The 7,382-nt window shown below is 51.1% G+C and overlaps 1 protein-coding gene across 1 annotated transcript in view; it reads left to right on the forward strand.

Annotated features, from left to right (window-relative positions):
- LOC136571913 (SLAM family member 5-like) overlaps positions 1 to 7,382 on the forward strand; it is a 520,182-nt gene that overhangs the window by 388,028 nt on the left and 124,772 nt on the right. The window lies entirely within an intron of this gene.

Genomic DNA, 7,382 nt, shown 5'->3' on the forward strand with positions numbered 1-7,382 from the left:
CTGGGCCACTGCAAAGTATTTCAGCTTAGCCGCTGTGCAGAACGTCTCACAATACCCTTTCCTTGGTGGGGTTGAGATAGCCGCAGTTACCAGCACTATCCACTGACTTTAGAGTCTTCTCCCGCTCCATACCGACTCTATTATCTACAAGTCTCTGCGAGCGGTAAATTACTCCTAGGTATCAGCGCAAGACAGCGGGTTAATTTTTTTCAAGTCACAGCATAGAGCCTCCGCTATCTACAAGTCTCTGTGTGCGGTGAATTAGGCCACAGTTGTTAGTGTAGTATAGTGGGGTAATTTATTTGGGCCCTGCTTTATTCTTAATCCACCGTGAAGAGGAGTAGGGGTAAGGGTCGAGGACACGGACGTCCAAGTGAGGCCGAATTCCTGGGCGTGGTTATTCACAGCCGGCTGCTGAGGGATTAGGAGAGAGGCAAGTTTCTGGGCTCCCCAGCTTCATATCACAATTTACGTGGTAGACATTTATTACAAGCAGAGCAGTGCGAGCAGGTCCTGTCGTGGATGGCAGAAAACGCGTCCAGCAATGTATCGACCACCCAGTCTTCTATGCAGTCCACCACTCCCGGCATAAGGACTGCAACTCTGAATCCTCTGGCTGCTCCTCCTTCCTCCCAGTCTCCTCACTACATGAAAATGACATATGCCGAGCAAGCAGACTCCCAGGAACTGTTCTCGGGTCCCTGCCATGAGTGGGAAAAAACGGTTCCTCTCTTACCTGAGGAGTTTGTCGGGACCAATGCCCAACCTTCGGAAAGTTCCCGGAGTCCGGTGATGAGGCTGTGAACTTCCTGCAACTGTCTCAAGAGCTTTTTGTGGATGAGAATGATGAGACTCAGTTGTCTGTCAGTGAGGTAGTAGTAAGGGCAGTAAGTCAGAGGGAGGAGCGCACAGAGGATTCCGAGGAAGAGCAGCTGGTCGATGAGGTGACTGACCCCACCTGGTTTGCTAAGTCTACTGAGGACAGGGCTTCAGAGGAGGAGGCAAGTGCAGCAGCAGGACAGGTTGGAAAGGCCAGTAGAGTGGCCAGGGGTAGAGGCAGGGCCAGAGCGAAGAATCTCCCAACTGTTTCCCAAAGCACCCCCTCGTGGCAAGCCTCCATGCAGAGGCCTAGGTGTTCAAAGGTGTGGATGTTTTTAGTGAGAGCGCGGACGACCGACGAACAGTGGTGTGCAACCTGTGCCGCACCAAGATCAGCCGGGTAGCCACCACTACCAGCCTCACCACCACCTACATGTGCAAGCATATGATGGCCAAACACCCCACAAGGTGGGATTAGGGCCATTCACCGCCTCCGGGTCACACCACTGCTCTTCCCCTGTGCCCCAACCTGCCACTCAGATCCAATCCCCCTCCCAGGACACAGGCACAAGCGCCTTCCAGCCTGCATCCACACCCTCACCTCCACCGTCCTCCACTCCATCCAGCAATGTCTCTCAGCGCAGCGTTCAGCTGCCGCTAACACAAGCATTGGAGCGAAAGTGAAAATATGCCACCGCCCACCTGCATGAACAAGCTTTAAACGTGCACATTGCCAAATTCATCAGCCTGGAGATGCTGCTGTACAGGCGTGTGGAAACGGAGGCTTTCAAAAACATGATGGTTGTGGCGGTGGTCCCACGCTACTTGGTCCCCAGTCGCCACTATTTTTCCCAGTGTGCCGTCCCAGCCTTACACCAGCACGTCTCCTGCAACATAAATCATGCCCTCACCAACGCAGTTACTGAGAAGGTCCACTTAACCATGGACACGTGGAAAAATACTGGCGGGTAGGGCCACTATATCTTCCTAACATCACTTTGGGTGAACTTGGTGGAGGCTGGGACCGAGTCAGAGCCTGGGACTCTCACGTCCTACCCACACCCAGAATAGCAGATCCTACCTCGGTGCTGGTATCTGCAGCGTTTTATGCCACCTCCTCCAAACCCTCCCCCTCCTCCTCCTGCAACCTCTACCTCTGAATTAAGAAGTGTGAGCACGTCGCCAGCAGTCAGTAGCACGCGGCGTGGCAGCACAGTGGTGGTCAAGCGTCAGCAAGCCGTGCTGAAACTAATCAGCCTAGGTGACAAGAGGCACACGACCACCGAGCAGCTGCAGAGTCTGACAGAGAAGACTGACCACTGGCTTTCGCCGCTGAACCACCAAGCGGGCATGGTTGTGTGTACAACGGCCGAACCTGGTGGCGGCTCTGCAGCTTGGCAGCCTCACACGTGTGCCATGCCTGGCCCACGTCTTCCATCTGGTGGTTCAGCGGTTTCTGAAAAACTACCCCCACTTGTCTGACATGCTCGGCAAGGTGCACCGCGTCTGCGCACATTTTCGCAAGTCCACCATAGACACTGCCACCCTGAGGACCCTGCAATGCTGGTTTCAGCTGCCAGAGCACCAACTGCTGTGCGACGTGCCCACACATTGGAATTGTATGCTGCACATGTTGGGCAGGCTGTACGAGCAGCGTAGAGCAATAGTGGAATACCAGCTGCAACATGGGTGGCAGAGTGGTAGTCAGCCTCTGCAATTCTTTACTGAGGAGTGGGCATGGATGGCACATATCTGTAAGGTCCTCGGAAACTTTGAGGAGTCTACCCAGATGGTGAGCTGCGATGTGGCAATCATTAGCATTACCATCCCGTTGCTTTGTCTGCTAAGAAGTTCGCTGCAAAGCATAAAGGCCGACGCTTTGCGGTTGGAACAGGAGACGGGGTATGACAGTATGTCGCTTGATAGCCAGACCACCCTCATGTCTATATCTCAGCACGTTTTGGAGGAGGAGGAGGAGGGGGAGGAGCAGGAGGAGGAGGGGGAAGAGACAGCTGGCCACACTGCAGAGGGTACCCATGCTGCTTGCCTCTCATCTCTTCAGCGTACATGGGCTGTAGAGGAGGAGGAAGAGGAGGATCCTGAAAGTCATCTTCCTAGTGAGGACAGCGATGTGTTGCGTACTGGTACCCTGGCACACATGGCTGACTTCATGTTAGGCTGCCTTTCTCGTGACCCTCGCATTAGACGCATTCTGGCCAACACGGATTACTGGGTGTACACCCTTCTCGACCCACGGTATAAGGAGAACCTTTCCACTCTCATTTCAGAAGTGGAAAGGGGTACAAGAGTGATGCAATACCATAGGGCCCTGGTGGAAAAAATGATGCTAAATTTCCCATCTGACAGCGCTAGCGGCAGAAGGCGCAGTTCCAAGGGCCAATAGCAGGGGAGGCGAGGAGATCAGGCAGCATGTCCAGCGCAGGCAAGGAAACACTCTCCAAGGCCTTTGCCAGCTTTATGGCTCCCAAGCAAGACTGTGTGACCACTCCCCAGTCAAGGCTGAGTCAGAGGGATCACTGTAAAAAGATGTCGAGGGAGTACGTAGCCGATCGTACCACCGTCCTCAGTGATGCCTCTGCTCCATACAACTATTGGGTGTCAAAGCTGGACACGTGGCACGAACTTGCGCTGTACACCCTGGAGGTGCTGTCTTGCCCTGCCGCTAGCCTCTTGTCAGAGAGGGTGTTTAGTGCAGCTGGGGGAATCATCACTGATAAGCGTATCCGCCTGTCAACTGCCAGTGCCGACATGCTTACACTCATAAAGATGAACAAAGCCTGGATTTCCCCAGACTTCTCTTCTCCACCGGCGGAAAGCAGCGGTACCTAAAGATTCTTTGTGCTGCAACCGGATAAATAAGCATTCTCTATCACCGGAAAAAAGGGGGAATTAGCTTTGTCAATCACTCTCGGATATTAGTCTTCCTCCTCCTACTCCTCCTCCTGAAACATCATGTCATCACGCTGAACTGCCAATTTTTCTGCAGCCCAAAAGGCTCTGCTTACAATTTTTTTTTAAATTTTTCAAAGTTTCAAAAGTATTAATACTTTACCAGAAACCAATTTTTTTCACAGGGCTGCCTCCAGGCTCTGTTGCAAATTAAGCAAAAACGAGCTGTATCTTTAAAAAATATTTCTGGGTTTCACCTACCCTCTCGGTTGAGAAATTTTTCAAGGGTATACTTGTACTCTTGGTACACTAATTTTTTCTGGCCCTCGCCTATACTGTTATCTAACTAATTTTTCCGGACTTCGCCTACACTAATGGTACACCAATGTTTCAGGGGTTCGCCTATACTCTTGCTACAGAAATGTTACTGGGGTTTGCCTATACTTCTGCTACAGAAATGTTACTCGGATCTGCCTATACTTCTGCTACAGAAATGTTGCTAGGGTCCGCCTATACACTTACTACAGAAATGTTACTCGGATCTGCCTATACTTCTGCTACAGAAATGTTACTGGGGTCTACATATACTTCTGCTACAGAAATGTTACAGGGGTCTGCCTATACTTCTGCTACAGAAATGTTGCTGGGGTCTGTTTATACCTTTGCTACAGGAATGTTACAGGGGTCTGCCTATACTTGTGCTACAGAAATGTTTCTGGGGTCTGCCTATACTTGTGCTACAGAAATGTTACAGGGGTCTGCCTATACTTCTGCTACAGAAATGTTACTGGGGTCTGCCTATACTTCTACTACAGAAATGTTACTGGGGTATGCCTATACTTGTGCTACAGAAATGTTTCTGGGGTCTGCCTATACTTCTGCTACAGAAATGTTACTGGGGTCTGTTTATACCTTTGCTACAGGAAAGTTACAGGGGTCTGTCTATACTATGGGTGCACTAAGGCCTCCTATCGCTGTGTTTTACCTATCTGGCACAAATGATACAGTAACTGACTTGGCCAAAAATGTGGGCCAAGGCCCAGGTCCTTGGCAGGGTGAAACTCTCCCATGGTTGGGCACTCAGATTTCTTCCTGTGTAATACCATCTTTGTGCACTGACAGCATAGGCGAGCCCAAGGAATTCAAAGACTTCCCCGTGCAGTGTTGAGCTATCTGTGTTGGGGACACATGGATTTCCCATTGCTATGTAACTCAGGGCACCTTGGGTCACATAAGGTGGAGGCTGTGACCGAGCCTGACCCTGGGCCCGCTAACGTGCTTCCCACACAGACTATAGCGGGTCCTGGTCATGGTGTCTTGGCCTTGTAATGCCACCTCCTCCTCCTGCTTGGGTTCAGGGGATCAGCACTGGGCATCATGTATTTTCTCCCGTGTTACCACAGTTATCTGAGACACTGATTTGGGCCAAACAAGAGGAGCGTTACTGCATTCATGAGACGTTCACAGCTGTACTAGCATCGGAGTCCGCTCTATGCCCACGATTGCTGAGGGTGTGTGCAGAGGCCTATGTCCTGGCGCAGTTACAGTCTGCCATGTTTGGGCACTGTCATTTCTTCAAGTTTATTACTGTCTTTAGGTTCCTTCAGCTCGCCTATGCTGTGGGTGCACAAAGACTTCCCATAGCGGTGTTTTACCTGTCTGGCACAAAGACACTGACTGACTTGGGTAGGGTGCAGAGTGCAGATGGCTTTCACCTTGCGGTGTCGATTGAGCTATCCAACACCTACACAGAATGAATAGTGTGTGGACACATGGATTCCCATTTCTATGTCACTGGCGGCACCTTGAGTCACAGAAGGTGTTTGCTGGGACCGAGCATTACCCAGGGCCCGCTCACATACTTCCCATACAGGCTACTGCGGGTCCTGGTCATGGTTTCTTGGCCTTGTAATACTACCTCCTCCTCCTGCTTGGGGTCATGGGATCAGCACTGGGCAACATGTATTTTCTCTCGTGATACCACAGTTAACCGCGGCACCGGTTTGGGCCAAACAAGAGGAGCGTTACTGCATTCATGAGATGTTCACAGCTGTACTAGCATAAGAGTGCGCTTCATGCCCACGATTGCTGAGGGTCTGGGCAGAGGCCTATGTCCTCGGCGCAGTGAAAGTCTGCCATGTTTTGGCACTGTGATTTCTTCATATTTAATACTGTCTTTGGGTTCCTTGGACTCGCCTATGCTGTGGGTGCACACAGACTTCACATAGTGGTGTTTTACCTGTCTGGCACAAAGACACTGACTGACTTGGGTACGGTGCAGAGTGCAGATGGCTTTCCCCTTGCGGTGTCGATTGAGCTATCCGTCACCTACACAGAATGAATAGTGTGTAGGCACATGGATTTTCCCATTGCTATGTTACTCGCGGCACCTTGGGTCACACAAGGTATTTGCTGGGACCGAGCGTCACCCAGGGCCCGCTCACATACTTCCCACACAGGCTACTGCGGGTCCTGGTCATGGTGTCTTTGCCTTGTAATACTACCTCCTCCTCCTGCTTGGGGTCATGGGATCAGCACTGGGTAACATGCATTTTCTCTCGTGTTACCACAGTTATCCGCGGCACTGGTTTGGGCCAAACAAGAGGAGCGTTACTGCATTCATGAGATGTTCACAACTGTACTAGCATCGGAGTCTGCTTCATGCCCGTGATTGTTGAGGGTGTGGGCAGAGGCCTATGTCCTGGGGGAAATTCAACTGCGCCAGGTTGGGCCTGTGGAACTACTTTCTGGTTAATCCTGTCTTTGGAGCGGTGAAAGCAACTGCAAATAATTATATGAGATGTTCACAGCTGTACTAGCATCGAAGTCCGCTTTATGCCCACGATTGCTGAGGGTGTGGGCCGAGGTCCTTGGCGGGCAGAAACTTTGCCATGTTCGGGCACTGTGATTTCTTTATGTGTAATACCATCTTTAAGTTCCTGGGATTCGCCTATGCTGTGGGTGCACAAAGACTTCCCATTGTGGTGTTTTACCTGTCTGACACAAACCCACTGACTGACTAGGGCAGAAAAGTAGGGCCCTTCACAGGGTGAAACTCTGCCATGTTTGGGCACTCTGATTTCCTCATGTGTAATACCATGCTTGAGTTTTTTGGGCTAGCCTATGCTGTGAGTGCACAATCAGTTCCCATTGCGTTGCTTTACCTGTCTGGCACAAATACGCTGACTGACTAGGGTAGAAATGTGGGCTGAGGTCCTTGGCCGGGTGAAAGTCTGCCATGTTTGGGTGCTCTGATTTCTTCTTGTATAGTACCATCTTTGTACACCGACAGCATAGGCAAGCCCAAGGAACTCAAAGACTTTCTATTGCTGTGTTGAGCTATCTGACACATACACAGAATGAATTGTGTGGGGACACATGGATTTCCCATTGCTATGTAACTCGCAGCACCTTGGGTCACACAAGATGGAGACTGTGACAGAGCCTGACCCTGGGCTTGCTCATGTGCTTCCCACACAGAGTATTGCTGCATTGTGGAGATGTGTAGAAGTGCTGGGCTGGCACCTGAGTCCCCTTTATGCCCACGTTTGCGGCTCCTGACAATTTTGTGACGGAGGTGGCACGGGATTGGAATGATGATCGTACGTCAATTTATCATCGATTCTCAACAGCATTGTGGGCTATCGCCCCCC

This window comes from Eleutherodactylus coqui, chromosome 6, assembly GCF_035609145.1.
Source record: "Eleutherodactylus coqui strain aEleCoq1 chromosome 6, aEleCoq1.hap1, whole genome shotgun sequence".
In the NCBI taxonomy this organism is placed as follows: Eukaryota; Metazoa; Chordata; class Amphibia; order Anura; family Eleutherodactylidae; genus Eleutherodactylus; species Eleutherodactylus coqui.